General features: G+C 40.0%; 1 long non-coding RNA gene across 2 annotated transcripts in view; it reads left to right on the top strand.

Annotated features, from left to right (window-relative positions):
- The window catches only part of LOC138157009 (uncharacterized), a 130064-nt gene that overhangs the window by 82453 nt on the left and 31018 nt on the right, over window positions 1-16593 (top strand). For both annotated transcript variants that reach the window (XR_011167267.1, XR_011167266.1), the window contains 2 exons: window positions 12639-12727; window positions 15049-15137. This is a non-coding gene — a long non-coding RNA (uncharacterized lncRNA). The remainder of the gene's footprint in view (window positions 1-12638; window positions 12728-15048; window positions 15138-16593) is intronic.

The raw sequence follows: 16593 nt of genomic DNA, 5'->3' as shown, positions 1-16593 counted from the left end.
AATTACTCAAACTAAATAAGTTATCCTCTATGGCAGTGGTGTCAAGCTAAAATAGAAAAGGGGGCCACTAATCCATACATAAGAATCCCTGGGGGCTGCATATTGATGTAATTTGAAAATGTAATGTTAATTTGAAACTCTGTCCAAAGAGTTAGAAAACTGTGCATGCCCTCATCCCAAAGAGATCAAAGAAAAGGAAAAAAGGACTTATTTGTACAAAAATGTTTACAGAAGTTCTTTCTGTGGTGGCAAAGAATTGGAAATTGAAGGGATGCCTATCAGTTGGGGAGTGACTGAACAAGTTGTGGTATATTATTTTGATGGAACACTATTGTGCTATAAGGAATGATGAGCAGGCTGACTTCAGAAAAACCTGGAAAGACTTATATGAACTGATGCTGAGAGAAGTGAGCAGAACCAGGAGAACATTGTACACAGTAACAGCCGCAGTATGTGATGACTGACTTTGATGGATTGTAATGGCAATTTGAAGATCTCCCCTGCCCCTTAGGGCAGGCTTAAGGGAATTTGAAGGTCTTCCCTGCCCCTTAACAGGCAAAACGTAATCACATGGAACCTGTGATGGAAGGAGCTTGCTGAACAGGTGGAGCAAAGCCCAGAGGAAGCTGAGATTCAGAGCAGTTAGAACAGTGGAAAAAGAGGATGCAGGCAAGGAGACAGCTAGGCTTGTGAGTGTTTATTTGTGGAAAGGCTAAAGGATGGTGTGGCTCCCTGCTGTGTTATGGTATATTAACTTCTTTGTTGCTATGATGGATTCGGTTTTCTCCTGTTGGTATTTGACTTTCCAGTTTGGGGATTCAGTTTCTGGTGTCTGAATAAATGTTTTTCTTCTGCCTTATACATGGAGAGTCTGTTATATTTTGCAATTCAGAACTATGCTGACAATAGTCACCATTGTTGCTGTGAATATTGCTTTGGCACTACATAGACTTAGATCTTCTTGCTGAGGAATGCTAAGAGCTAAAACAATTCCAAAAGACTCATGATGGAAAATGCCATTCATATTCAGAGAAAGAAATATGGAATCTGAATGCAGATCCAAGGAGTCTATTTTCTTTTTTTTTGTTTTGTTTTATGTTTTTCTTTCTCATGGTTACTCCCATTCTTCTATACAACATGACTAATGTGAAAATATGTTTAATAGGAATGTATATGTGGAGCCTATATCAGATTTCATGCTGTCTTAGGGAGAGAAAAATTTAAAACTTATGGAAGTGAATGTTGAAAACTAAAAATAAATAAATTAACAACAACAACAACAACAACAATTGATGAGGGAAATGGTTTCAGAAAAACCTGGAAAGTCTCATATAAAATGATACAAAGTGAAGTGAGCAAAACCAGGAGAATATTGCATACAGTAATAGTGATACTATAATGATTATCAGCTGTGAAAGACTTAGCTACTCTGATCAATACTATGATCCAAGACAATTACAAAGGACCCATGATGAAAAATGCTATCCACCTCCAGAAAGAGAACTGATGAATTGTGAGTGCAAACTGAAGCATAGTTTTTTCACTTTTTATTTTGCTACTTTTTTTGTGACATGGTGTAATAGAAATGCAAATTTAAAGATCTTCCCTGCCCCTAGGACCTTTGATAGGCTCACGAGACTCTGAGAACCGTCCTTGATTTGAAAATATACTCTGCCCCCTAATAGGCTGAATGTGGTCACATGGAGCCTGTGGCAGGAGGCTTGGTTTTCAGGAATGCCCACACCTTGGTGCTTTGTGATTGGGCAATGGGTCAAGAGGGTTGTTACATTCTCTGAGCCAGGAGAAGGCTATGTAAGCCCTGATGGGAGGCTTTGCTTTGGGACTCACTTTGAGAAGTGTTGTGTGATTTGACCAGATGAGACTCTGGGAAGCTGTTGAGAGCCCCATGGCTTTGAAAACCCAGATGTTGATGCTTCCTTCTCTGGTAACTGTGATTTGGCATGGATGTAATGGCTGGACAGTTTGGAAGCCTGTCTGCTTGATCTGTTTCTCTGTCTTGTAACTTCCGTCTGTATACTCTGAAGTTCAGGGTACTGACCCTTTCCCCCCTGAACTAGGTAAACGATATATGTTTGATTGAGTAAAGTGAGCTTGTTAACCCATTTTGAATTGCTTTCCTTTAGAAAAGCAGATCTAAGAACCTGTGTTGGCAGCCACCCTGGGGATGCTGGGGTGCTTGCTGCTACACATGGCTAATAGGAAAACAAGTTTAGCATGATTTCACATGTATAATCAATATCATATTGCTAGCCTTCTTAATGGGTGGAGGAAGAACTGGAGGGAGAGAGAGAATTTGGAACTCGAAATGCAAAAAAAATAAAAATTAAAAATAAATAAATAATAATTTCTTTAAAAAGACATCTGTTCTTTGCTGGACTGCACTTGGGAGTGCTATAGCCCAGGCTTGCATAAGGTGTTTGTTGCCTTTGCTCTACAGGGCTAGGGATAGGAGACTTTCTTCATTTGGGGAAAAACTTGGTGTCACAAGTACAACCCAAAAGATGGAGGGGACAAAAACTTCAAGACATGATAGGACAGGTTTGCTCTAGTTTTGACTGATTTTCCTCTGGCCTCAACCTCAGGTTGAAAGAAGTGTTGACTAAAACATGTGTATATTCCTATGTGTGTATGAGTGGGCATGAACATTTGTCATCCATCTAGTCTGGTAACCATGGGTAAATGTTACTTTACATCATTTTAGGGATAGAAAGTAGGATCTAAGAGCTGGGCCAAGACTGCAACTGGGTCCACTCTGCCAATCCCTAAAGATAACAAGAGTTTCAGGACAGGCTTCCACCTTCCCAACTCCCATTCATTTTTCACTCCCTTACAATTTGTCTTCCATCACTATCATCCAGCAAGAATTGCTCTCTTTAAGGTCACCAATGAGTGATTTTTGCTAAATGCAATGGCCTTTTCTCATTCCTCATTGTTATTTACTTTTCTGTAGCTTTTGACGCTATTGACCACTCTCTTCCTAGAAACTCTGTCTTGCCCAGATTTTCTTGATTCTGCTCTTTTGTGGTTTTCTTCTTATCATCAGACAAATACTTGATCTTCTTTAAAGGTTCTTCTTCTTCTTCTTCTTCATCATCATCATCATCCTCTCTCTCTCTTTCACTCACATACATGTACATTTCAACTCCCATCAGCTCTTTGTATAAAACTCCCAAATTTACATATCCAGCCTTCATCCCTCTCCTGAGCACCTACCTGGTGGATATTTCCACTTGCATGTACCATGGGCATCTCAAGCCCAATAAGTCCTGAACAGAAGTCAACTTTCCCCCCAAATTTGCCCCTCTTTTGAGCTTGCCTTTCATTCTTCTAGTTACTCAGAATAATAACCTAGGAGTCATCCTTAAACTCTTCATGCTCATTAAACTTCCAATCGATTATTAAAAATTATAATTTCAACTTCCTCAACATTTCTCATATCTATCCCCTTTCTACTCACACTACTACTACCTTATTCCAGGCCCCCATCTACTTTTGTCTGGACTGTTGATAGAGAGTCTCTTTCTAATTGGTCTCCTTGAATCTAGTCTTTCTCCCACTCCAATCCATCCTTCATATAGCTGCCAAACTGATATGATCCAAATATGATCACATCACCCTTTTGCTCAAGAAGTTTTGGTCGTTTTCTCTGCCTTTAAGAGAAAATACAATACTTCCCCTTCTCCCCCCTCCCCTCCTTCATTTAGCATGTCTTCACAGTCTGGCTCCTGCAAATTGTTTAAAAAATTAATTTAATGTTCTGCATTTTCTTGGCTTAGTTGAGGCATTTTAAAAATTATTACTTATATAAACAAGGGGATATTGGACCATGGACGTGCAAACAGGTCTCATAGCCATGTTCTCCCCTTTCCAACACCCAAGTATAATATGATTTGTCAATTTATAATCTTACAACTGGGTTAGGAATAAATTGGAGGTGGTACAGATTTGAAAGATGAATGTGGCCTAGTACAATGCTGATGGAGAGAAGGACAAAGGTAGGAGATGAAAGCACAGTTCGAAGAACAAGTATTACAAATTAATCAGGTACTTTCTGTTTTCCTGTCTACAGATGGCATTCTTTCTCATAGGAGTAGATTTTCCCCATAGTTTCTTTATGTTTCCAATATCTAATTTAACCCCAGGCCTTCACAGTGATGCCAATCTCTTTAGAAAGCACAACAAAATAAGACAAAGCTAGGGTCCTGACTACACACTTTCTTTCCAGCTAATTACATGTAGTACATAAAAATAATTAATAATAATTATAAACATTTATATAGTGCATACAAAGCACTTTACATAGGTTATCTCATTTGATTCTCACAACAACCCTGTAAAGTAGGTGCTATTATTATCCGAATTTTACAGATAAGGAAACTGAGGCAGACAGAGGTTAAGAGACTTACCAATTGCCACACCACTAGTAGTATTTGAGGCAGGATTCAAACTCAGGTCTTCTTGACTCCAAATTCAATACTATATTCACTGTACCATCTAGCTGCCTCCAATGTGCAAAGTATACTTGATTTTAAGCCACAGGTTCTAGGTTCAAATTCTGGTTCTGCCACCTAATAGTTTCCTGAACTCAGACAAGTCTCAACCTCTCTGGGCCTCAGTTCCCTCATCTATAAAATGAGGGGGTTGGACTGCATAGCCTTTAAGGTTCCTTCCATCTTTAAATCTATAATCCCATGGGGAGTAGAAGCACGACCTTCCCGCGGCTCCGGCTTCCACCCTCCCCAATCCATGTAAAAAGGGGACTCTAAACAAACTTTGGAGCTGCAGAACCCACAAAATGACACAGAGAAGCTAACCTCTCGCTGAGGACAGCCCGACAGGCCGGCAGGAATCGGCCAGCACAGCGCTCTGGGATCCAAGCCCAGCCCCACGCCGAGGCTTTAGCCCCAGGGCGGGCCTGACCAGCCACCAGCCAGAGGGACTCCAGATCAGCAGCAGCTGTGGCCGTTTCCAGATTTATCAATACATAGATGCGAAGGACAAGGTGAGAGGCCAGTGCAGTCTGGACTTTGGGACCCAGGAAGTGGGAGTGCGTGGCTTTTACCCCCAGAGCGAGAAACCAAGCACCAGTCTGAGGGGTAATCGCTCTTGCTTTAACCTGCTTGGATCTGGATTGCAGTCTAGGGTGGAGGTCCTGGGGTGTGTGTACGGCTTGCCAGAGAGTGTGGAGACCTCAGAGAGGGCATCCATCTAATACCTCCGGCAGCTGAGAAAACCCCAGTGTTTGGGACGAAAACTCCCCTGTCTGGTGACAGAGTCCTACTGTGGCAAAAAGCCCAAAAGTCAAATCATTGAGTGGCAAAATGAGCAGGCAAAGGAAAAAAGCAGACAGAAGATTCCAACATTACACTCCTATTTTGGGGATAAGAAGGAGCAAGGCATGGAACAGGAGGAAAACAGTGAAGTCAGAACTCCTGTACCAAAAGCTTCAAAGGAAAATACAAGCTGGTTACAGGCCATAGAGGACCTTAAGAAGCAGATAAGAGAAGTGGAGGAAAAATTGGGAAGAGAAATGAGAACAATGCAAGAAAATTATGAAATGAGAGTCAACAGCCTGACTGAAGAAAATAATACCTTAAAAAACAGACTGACTCAAATGGCATAGGAGGCTCAGAAAGGCAATGAGGAGAAGAATGCCTTAAAAAGTCGAATTTGCCAGATGGAAAAAGAATCTCAAAAGCTCACTGAGGAGAATCATTGCTTCAGAATTAGATTGGAGCAAATGGAAGCTAATGACTTTATGAGAAATCAAGATGCTGTTAAACAGATCCAAACAAATGAAAGAATAGAAGGCAATGTGAAATATCTCATGGGAAAAACCACTGACCTGGAAAATAGATCCAGGAGAGATAATTTAAAAATTATTGGACTGCCTGAGAGCCATGACCAAAGTAAGAGCCTGGAAAGCATCCTCCAGGAAGTTCTCAAAGAAAACTGCCCTGATGTTTTAGAACCAGAGGGCAAAATAGAGGTTGAAAGAATCCACCGATCACCTCCTGAAAAAGATCCCAAAAAGAAAACTCCTAGGAATATTATAGCCAGGTTCCAGAATTCCCAGATTAAGGAGAGAATATTACAAGCAGCCAGAAAGAAACAATTTGAATATTGTGGAAACACAATCAGGATAACCCAGGATCTGGCAGCTTCTACACTGAGGGGTCGAAGGGCCTGGAATGTGATATTCCGGAGGTCAAGGGAGCTGGGATTAAAACCAAGAGTCACCTACCCAGCAAAACTGAGTATCATGTTTCAGGGGAAAATATGGTCATTCAGTGGAATACAGGACTTTCAAGCATTCTTGCTGAAAAAACCAGAGTTGAATAGAAAATTTGACATTCAGATACAAGAAGCAAGAGTAGCATGAAAAGGTAAACAGGGAAAAGAAATCATAAGGAACTTATCAAAGTTGAACTATTTTTTTTTTTTAAGCAATCGGGGTTGAGTGGCTTGTTCAGGGTTGCATGGCCGGTTGTTGTTTCTGGGTATGGTGCTGGGTGTCTGGGCCTGGATTTGATCCGGGTCGTCTCGGCACTGGAGCCGGTGCTCTTGCTCGCTGAGCCACCTGGCCAAAGTTGAACTATTAACATTCCTACATGGAAAAACAATAATTGTAACCTATGAAACTTTTCTCAGTAGTTGAAGGGATTAGAAATATATATATATATATGTCTTTATATGAGGGTATTCGGGCATATGAATACGTATGTGAATGTGTGTATATACGTTTACAGGTATACATAGATAGAGGGCACGGGACCAATTTAACAGGAAGGGATGATACTTAAAAGGTGAAATTAAGAGGTGAGAGGAATATAATGAGAGGAGATGGGGAGAGACAGAGTGGGGCAAACTATCTCATACAGAAGAGGCAAGGGAAAATGGTTACAATGGAGGGGAAGAATAGGAAGGCAAAAGGGAATAGGTCAACCTTATTCCTATTGAATTTGGCTTGAGAAGGGAGGGAAATACACACTAAATAGGGGATTTCACCCTCCAGGAGGATAGGGGGGGAAGGGAATGTGAAGGGGGATGATGGAAGGGAGGGCAGGCTGGGGGGGAGGGAAGTTGGAAGCACCCACTTTTGAAAAGGGACAGGATCAAAGTAGAGAATAGAACAAGTGTGAGGTGGGATAGGAGGGAGGGAAATATAGTCAGTCTTTTACAGTACATCTACTATGTTATTGTTTTGCATTAGCCACACATGTACAACCTATACTGAACTGCTTGTCCCCCTAGTGGGGGTGGGTAGCAGGGGGGGGGGAAGGGAATTAATCTGGAATTGAAAGTTTAAATCAAATATTCAAATATATATATGTGAGTGTATATATATATAATATTATTAATACCATCTTACATGTAATTAAGAAAAAAGATATACAGGCACTGAGGCATAGAGATCCATTGGAAAAGTTGAAACGTGTATGGGAGAAAATATGGGAGAGAGCAGATTGGAGGTGGGGATATCCTGTGGGACTGCTGTTTTGGGGGGATGGGTGGGGGGAAAACGGGGAGAAAATTTGTAACTCAAAATCTGGCAGAAACGAATAATGTCAATCAGCAGTTAATAAAGCATTTAAATTAAAAAAAATCTATAATTCCATGGTTCCACTGCCCATCATGCACCTTTTCCTCCTACTTGCTGTTCCTCATGTACAAAATTTTATCTCTAGCCTCCATGCCTTAGCACAGGCTGTGTCCCATGCCTGGAATGCACTTGATCTTCCCTTCCACTTCTGGAGACTCTGATCAAGTACCTCTTCATACAACATTTCCCCAGTTGTTAATGGCCCTGGCCCACCATGCTGGTGTTTGAGTGTGTGTGTGTGTGTGTGTGTGTGTGTGTGTGTGTGTGTGTGTGTCCTGTGAGAAGACAGCATGGCAGAGTAGATAGAGAGCTGGCCCCAGAGTCAGGAAGACATGTCTTTAATCTAATCTTTGACAAAATACAGGCAACTATCTAAGAACATAAGGTTCAGAAAAGGTGCTCATCTGCATTAATAGAGGAATTGTCTCACCAGGAGCTCCCTACATCGATGAAATCACAATTCCAATCCCATGTATAGACATGTATATGTGTGTATATATGTGTGTGTATAGTTATACATATATAGGTATATATCTATAGGCATATAGATATGTATAAACCTATGTACAAGTATATAACATCCATGTGTAGATAATCTATGTGTACATGTTTACATATGTGTATGTGCCACTTAGTCAATAAATATTCAGTGGCTCCCTACTTTGTGTTTATGTGTATGTCTACTGTAATGTTATATATGTATGCATGTGTTTATGTGTATATTACATATAAAATCTATATAATTATACATAAGTATATATATGTACATATATAATCTCCTGTATTTAATTAACTGTGAAGTTGTCATATCTCCTTCTACTAAGAATAGAATATAAATTCCTTAAGGACAAAAACTATCTTACTTTTTTTCTTTTGGGAAACTAAAAGGTACTTGGTACAATGTATGGGCTAAATCAATGTTTGCTGACTGATTATTGGTTAATCTCACCTAAATAATGGCACAGCACCATCTGTAATCAACAGGTAAGTGATGCATTTGAACACAGGACTGGGTGAGGACTAAGACCTTAACTATTTCTTTTTGTTTCTTTCTCTTCACCACCGTTTTCCTCAGCCACTAGGCATGTGACTTTTGGAATTTTACTGCTACTGGAGCTGTGCCTGGGTACACAGTTCAGGCCAGTAGTCGGTGGCACCAATAGGGTAGTGGGCTGACTGGGGGATGTGTGTAAATAATAAAAGTTAATATAGCACTTTAAGGTTTGCAAAACACTTTACATGTTATTATCTCATTTGATCCGCACAACTCATAGCTGGGTGTACTCAGTGAAGGGACTACAAACTTTGCAGGCAGGGAATGTGGGCTAATTGCTGCTGTGGCAGGAGGCCCATTGACATTGGGCCTCTGTCCTCTTTCACTCATGACAGCAGCTCGCCCTGAATGAGTGGATCTCTGAGGCAGGAAATTCATTACCCAGGTCATATTTGTGAGGCTGATTTTGGTGGGGGTGGCATCATGGATGGAAGCAGGTATAAAGGTCTTGATGCTCGGTTCTGTTGGGTGCGACACCTGGCACAGGGTCCTGGCTGTAATCTATAAACCACTGCAGAAATACATGGACAGCCATAGACCTGGCCTCACTTCTGAATTCCTTTGAGCTCATTGTTACATACTTTCTCCTGGGTTTGCCCTAGGGCTTTTTACCACAGCTGGAAGTTCCCAAGCAGTCACTTCTATGTGTAGCTGACCAGGGGTTACATGTCAACTTCTCTTTGGCCTTGATGAACAGTGTTTCTGGCTTCTTGTGGTCCCTGGTGCTGCATTCCTAATAGCAATTCTAGACAAAAAAAAATTTCATAGCATCAACATAGCAGGTAACAAGCCCATTCACATCTTACACTCCTCGCTATTAACAGAGTGGTACCTAGCCTGAAGGCCTAGCTTTACCCTGCTCCCAGATAGATTTATGCTGGTAGATGCTTTCACTGACCTGCCAGGTCATATTTAGGCAGCTTTCACTCTTACTGTCAGATATTATTATTATTGCGATTATTATTATGTTGCTTATGATTGCCAGAGACCTGAGCCAACTGCAGTGAATCTTTAAAAAAAAAAAAAACAATAATTAAAAAAGGTGTTTTAAAATCACTTTCATTATTTAATAGATTCTTCCCCCATCTCTTGCTCTTCATCCTTTGTTTCCTATTTCTATTCCAGAGCAACATTTCTTTTTTTGTTAAAAAAAAATTGTTTAAAATAGAGAAAAAAGACATTCAACCAAAAAAAAAATAAAACCACCAAACCAAAAGCAAAAATGTAAATTGAGGCTGAAAATTTATACAATCCCATATGCATAGTCCTCTACCCCTGCAACAAAGGGAGAAAGGGGAAGTTTCTCCATTCTTTTTCAGGGCCAAGCTTCTTGGTCATTAAAACTACACAACATTCAATTTTGATTCTTTGTTCTTTCTAGTTACATTGGTGAAATCATGGCACATATAATTTTCCCTATTTCATTCTGTATCATTCCACATAAACTTTCCTATGCTTTTCTGAATTCTTCAAAATCACTGATTTTTACTGTGCAGTAATATTCTATGGCATTCATGTACCACATTTTTAGCCATTCCCTAATCGGAGGACACCTACTTTGCTTCTGGTTCTTTGCTAACACAAAAAAATGCAGCTACAAATATTTTGGTGTATATGGGATCTTTGACCTCCTTGAGGTAGATGCCTAGCAGTGGTATGTCTAGAGAAGCAAAAGAGAAGGGGCATTTTCATCACTTTTCAAATATAAGTCCATGTTGCTTTCCAGAATGGGTAATGAATCCAAAGTGAAGAGATTTTCCTGATTCCTTTACCCATCAGCATTCCTTTAAGGTCAAGCAATCTGTGCCCCTTTGTTAAGGGGAGAAAGGAAGTATTCTTTTCCAAGACGTGGCACAATTTCAGAGTTTGCTCCTTTTCTGCTGGTAGGAACATAGATCTTGGAGAGATTCTGTCCTGTGGTATAATAGCAGAAGGCAAAAGAAGGGGGCAAAACACTGAAGAGAACTTCCTAGAGCCAAAAAATATTTTTCTCCTTCTGGTACCTTTCAAAATAGGAAAAGAAGACACCTCAAATATTGATTTTTTTTATGTCTCTCATAAGATGAAGGCTGGTCACCATTTTGTAAGAGTCATTTTTTTAAGAACTTAAACATCCTTCCTGAGAATCCACGTAACCCCTTGTTCAATTCAGCAAGTTTGATCACCTCCTTAAACAATGAATGATTGTTCAAGTTGTCCTTCCTGTGATTCTAATGAGGGTTTTGCTGTCCATGTCTCCCACCTTCTATCCATTCATCCATTATGTCCCTTTTTAATCTTTTTAATGGGCATAGAGACACAGAATCTCCAAGTTGGAAGGGACCTCAAAGGGCAGACAATCCAACTCATACCTGAGCAAGAACTCCCCCTACAGTATAATCAACAACGAAGGGACCCTTTTTTTTTTTTTTTAAGCTTTTTGGAGGGCAGTTGGGGTTAACTTGCCCAAGACTACATGGCTAGTTTTTTTTGTGTGGGTGTTAGGCCGGAACTGAACTCGGGTCCTCCTGACTCCAGGGGCTGGTGCTTTTTCCACCTAGCCTCCCCTGAAGGGACCCTTTCTTGAAAGTCCCTAGTGAGGTGGAACCCCTTACTTCCTGAGGCAACTCATTCCAACTCATTCCAGTTCTAGGCAGCAGTGTGCTGGTAAATGTTTACCAACCATCTCTTTTTTCCCTTTCTCCACTCCCACCCCCCACCAAATACACTAGACACACTTTTAAGTTTAATCTGCATTATTAACATAATGTCTATCATTTTCTTAAGTCTAGAAAATCAACAAAACAAGTCAAACCTTGATTTTTAGTGTTTGCCAATTTCTGAGATGTAAATTCTCACACTGAAAATTTAACAATCTGCTCTCAAAACCTAGTCCAAACTGACTCTAGTTACCACCCTGGTTCTAAATGTTAAGAAATTTTTCTTCACACGAAGCCTAAAATTTCTTCTTTGCAACTTCTACTCATTGTCTATAGTTCTGTCCTCTGGTATTGTGCCAAACAAACCTAATATCTCATCCAGGAGAGAGTTCTTCAAATATGTAAAGACAACTAGCATGTTCCCTCTCCATCAGCCAAAGTCCTCCAGCTAAATATCCCCTGTTCTGGGGTGGCTAGGTGGTGCAGTGAAAAGACCACTGACCCTGGAGTCAGGAGGACCTGAGTTCAAATCCGGCCTCAGACACTTAACACGAAAACTAGCTGTGTGACCTTGGGCAAGTCACTTAACCCCAATTGCCCTCCAAAAAGCAATAAATAAATAAATAAATATCCCCTGTTCTTTCTGTAAATTTGAATGTCAAATGGGTCAATCATCCCATGCTATTTAAAGTAACTAACAAAATACTCTAGATTTCATACCTTTTTTTAAAAAATCATTAATTTCTTTATTTTTTACAAGTATTTATTGTCTCTCCTACTTTCCTTCCACCCCCAAATAATAAAACAAAAAACAAAACTCTCACAACATAGATATGTAGCCTAGCAAAGCAAATCCCTATGTTGGCCAAGCCCAAATATGCATATCTCATTCTAGATTCTAGGTTTGTCACCTCTCTGCAAGGAGGTGGGTAGAATGATTCATCCTCTGCACTCATGGTTTATCACTGTCTTAATCAGAGCTCTAAAGTGTAAATTTGCTCTTGTCTATAATATAAATTGTTCTAGTTCTGCTCACTTCCTTCTGCATCAGTTCCTGGAAGTCTTTCCAGTTTCCTCAGAAACTATCCATTTCATCATTTCCTATGGCACAATAATATCGCATTACATCCATAGACCACAATTTGTTTGGTGATTACCTAATAGAAAGACTCCTCTTTAATTTTCAGTTTTGGGCTTCTACAAAAAGAGCTGCTTTTAAAAAGTTTTTTTGTATATATATGTATATGTACAAAAATGTATATCTTTTGTATATATGTATAAAATTGATTTTTGGGGTGACTTTTTTTTCTCCCTGTCTCAGTTCCTCATTCTCCAGATCTTTCCACCTCTGCCTCAGTGGTCTTCTCTTCCTAGAGATGCTCCTGCCCCTGTGGCCCTCTCTTCCATCTGGTAAGTTCCTCCTCAGACCCAATCACTATTAGAGGAAGAGCCTGGGATAGTCATGCTCACTTCTTCCCCAGCTTCTGACTCTCAGGACTTTTCTGTCTTGCCGCTGCACCAGGACCTGTCCCTCACCTCAACTTTTCAGCTCCCTTTTATGAGCTGTCTGAGCTGTCTTCCCTCATTAGATTGTAAACCTCTTGAAGGTAAGGACTATCTTAATTTTTGTTGGTATTTGTCTTCACAGTAGTACAGTGCCTGACACATAATAAGCACCTGATAACTGTTCTATCTATCTATTTATTTATCTATCTATCTATCTATCTGCCTAGTATTTGCACAGTTGGATCAAAGGGTACATGTACAGTTTATTAACTTTCCTATCATCATTCCAAATTGCCAAAATGGTTCAATCAATTCACAGCTCCTCTACAATGTATTAGTTGTTTTTACAATGCATTACTTGTTTTTCCACAACCCATCCAATATTTGTCATTTTCCTATTTAGTCATTCCCGATAGTTAGCCTGTCCAGTATAGGTGTAAAGGGTGCACTGATTTAATAGTGAAGATAGATCAGCAGTCCGTGTTAGATGGCTGCCTACTTGAAAAATACTGGAAACCCTTCAGGAAATATATAATGGGATTACTAGGAACCTAGATATTCAACAACTGGTTTTGTACAGTCCTTGAGCACAATATATGGCATACAGAATTTGACTTTTATCAATAGAATAAGTTAAATGATTTTTTTAAATCAATAAGCATTTATTTTCTCTTTCTCATCTCCCCCAACTAGGAAAACAAAGCAAAATAAAAAAACCTGTATAATCAAGCAAAAAAGATTTTTTACAATAGATAGATACAAATTTTACATATGTATGTCTAATTCTTAGTTTTGAGTCTATCACTTCTGTCTCAGGAAGCATAAATAGAAAACAACTTACCATCTATTCAAGGCTACCCTTAGAACCCTGAGGGGAGGCATCATAGCCACCCTCATATCCTGCCTGTGCAAATAGTAGTTTAGAAGAGTCATTCCAGAGAACAACCTACATTTCAGGGCATCACTTGAGATAAATATTGGGTCCAGACCATTTGCTGCACTTTAATGCATCCTCATATGCCATGAAGGGCAGCTATGTGGCACAGTGGACAAGCCTAGAGTCAGGAAGACCTGAGTTCAAATTTGGTCTCAGACACTTACTAGCTGGGTGACACTGGGCAAGTCGCTTAACCCTGTTTGCCTCAGTTTCCTCATCTGTAAAATGACCTGGAGAAGGAAATGGCAAATCACTCCAGTATCTTTTGCCAAGAAAACCCCAAAATGGGGTCACAAAGAGTTGGACATGACTGAAATAACTGTACAACAACAAAACATGTGCCGTAGACTTGAGGACCTTCATTGTCTTTGTTACCCAACTCTGGACACTGCAGTTTATGGGCACTGTCCTTCCTAAAATTTTGTGCCCAGAACTGAACACAGTCCTTAAGACATAGTCTGACTCAAGTAGTCAACAATTAGGCTGCATCTCAATGCAACCTAAAATTGGACTAGCTTTCTGGGTGATTGATGGGTTGTAATGACTGACCTAAATGGAGCTTATAGTCCATTAAAATTCCTAGATATTTTTCAGACAAGCTATTGTCCAGCCACACCTTACCAATCTTGTATTTGTTGTCATTTGTTTTTGAACCCAAGTATAAGACTTTGCAATTATTCCTACTAGGTTTCATTTTGTAGATTTGCCCCAATGTTATAATGTGTCCAGATCTTTGGAGATGCTGATTCTATCATCCCCCCTAGCTTGGTGCCATCTGCCAATTGGATAAGCAAGGAACCTTTATATAAGACATTGATAAAAATATTAGACAGTACAGTACTAAGAACAGAGGCAGCTAAATCGCTCAGTGGATAGGGTGGCGGACCTGGGGTCAGGAATACCTGAGACCTCAGACACTCACTACCTGCGTGATCTCGGGCAAGTCACTTAACATCTGTTTGTATTAATCCAATGGAGAAGGAAATGACAAACTACTCCAGTATCGTCTTTGCCAAGAAAACCATGTATAGGGTCATGAAGAGTCAGATATAATTGAATGACTCAACAGCAACACCAAGAACAGATTCTTGAGGCACTCCACTGAAGACCTCTCCTGGAGGAGCCAATAAATGTGATCAAAAGCAAACAGACTCATGCCTGAGGCCAGACTCTTTAGGACTGAACTCAATCCAAACTGTATGGCTAGGTTCAGGATAGAGAAGGGTACACCTTTTGTATATATGTATAAAATTGATTTTTGGGGTGACTTTTTTTCTCCCTGTCTCAGTTCCTCATTCTCCAGATCTTTCCACCTCTGCCTCAGTGGTCTTCTCTTCCTAGAGATGCTCCTGCCCCTGTGGCCCTCTCTTCCATCTGGTAAGTTCCTCCTCAGACCCAATCACTATTAGAGGAAGAGCCTGGTATAGTCATGCTCACTTCTTCCCTGTAGGCCCAACTGAGGGGTAGCTCAGGGCCAGAAACACTCTTAACAATGCTCTTTAAGTTAGCCATACCCTTTTTCTTTTCCATAAAGGAGAAGAGTTATCAAAATAGAGAAATGTATATAGATGAAGGTGCAGCTGGGTGTCTCATAGAGTGCCAAATCAGAAGTCATAAAGACCTCTTCCTGAGTTTAAATATGGCCTTAGACATTTAATAGCTGTGTGACCCTGAGCAAGTCACTTAACTCTGTTTACTTCAGTTTCCTCATCTGTAAAATGAGCTGGAAAAGGAAATAGCAAACCACTCCAGTGTCTTTGCAAGAAAGTCCCAAATGTGGTCACAAAGAGTTGGACACAACTGAAAATGACTGAACAACCATAACACATAGATGAAATAATCTGGGTAACTGTACATTTCTGTACTTTATAGCTCCACTTTTCTTCTGTCAATAAGCCTCTGGATGTGGTAGATAGCATCTTTAACTAATTTCTCAATGATGCTGCTTCCCTTGAACTCATATCACTCAGTTTTGCCTGCAAAAGATAACGACTTTTCCTTTATCTCCTTCCCTGCTCCCTGAAAACAGTTCACTAACATCTCTTTGGTTTTTAACTTAAAAAACTTTTCATACTGAGGAAAGTTTCATCAGTTACAATTATCATTTTTCCATGTAGGAATGTAAATAGTTCAACTTTAGTAAGTTTCTTATGACTTCTTTTCCCTGTTTACCTTCTCATGCTTCTCTTGCTTCTTGTATCTGAATGTCAAACTTTCTATTCAGCTATGTTTTTTTCTTCAAGAATACTTGAAAGTCCTCTATTCCACTGAATGACCAAATTTTCCCCTGGAACATGATACTCAGTTTTGCTGGGTAGGTGATTCTTGGTTTTAATCCCAGCTCCTTTGACCCCCGGAATATCATATTCCAAGCCCTTCAATCCCTCAGTGTAGAAGCTGCCAGATCCTGAGTTATCCTGATTGTGTTTCCACAATATTCAAATTTTCTTCCTGGCTGCTTGTAATATTCTCTCCTTAATCTGGGAATTCTGGAACCTGGATATTCATAGGAGTTTTCTTTTGGGTATCTTTTTCAGGAGGTGATCGGTGGATTCTTTCAACCTCTCTTTTGCCCTCTGTTTCTAAAACATCAGAGCAGTTTTCCTTGAGAATTCCTTGGAGGATGATTTCTAGGTTCTTATTTTGATCATGGATTTCAGGTAGTCCAATAATTTTTAAATGATCTCTCCTGGATCTATTTTCCAGGTCAGTGGTTTTTCCCATGAGATATTTCACACCACCTTCTATTCTTTCATTTGTTTGGATCTGTTTAACAGCATCTCAATTTCTCATCAAGTCACCCTTTGCTCCATTCTAAATCTGAGGGAATGAT

This window comes from Petaurus breviceps, unplaced genomic scaffold (assembly GCF_028583685.1).
Source record: "Petaurus breviceps papuanus isolate PSGF00001 unplaced genomic scaffold, PetGlider_PUasm1.0 166, whole genome shotgun sequence".
Taxonomy (NCBI): domain Eukaryota; kingdom Metazoa; phylum Chordata; class Mammalia; order Diprotodontia; family Petauridae; genus Petaurus; species Petaurus breviceps.
The sequence above is the reverse complement of the archived record's forward strand: the minus strand, read 5'-3'. Positions and strand labels throughout refer to the sequence as shown.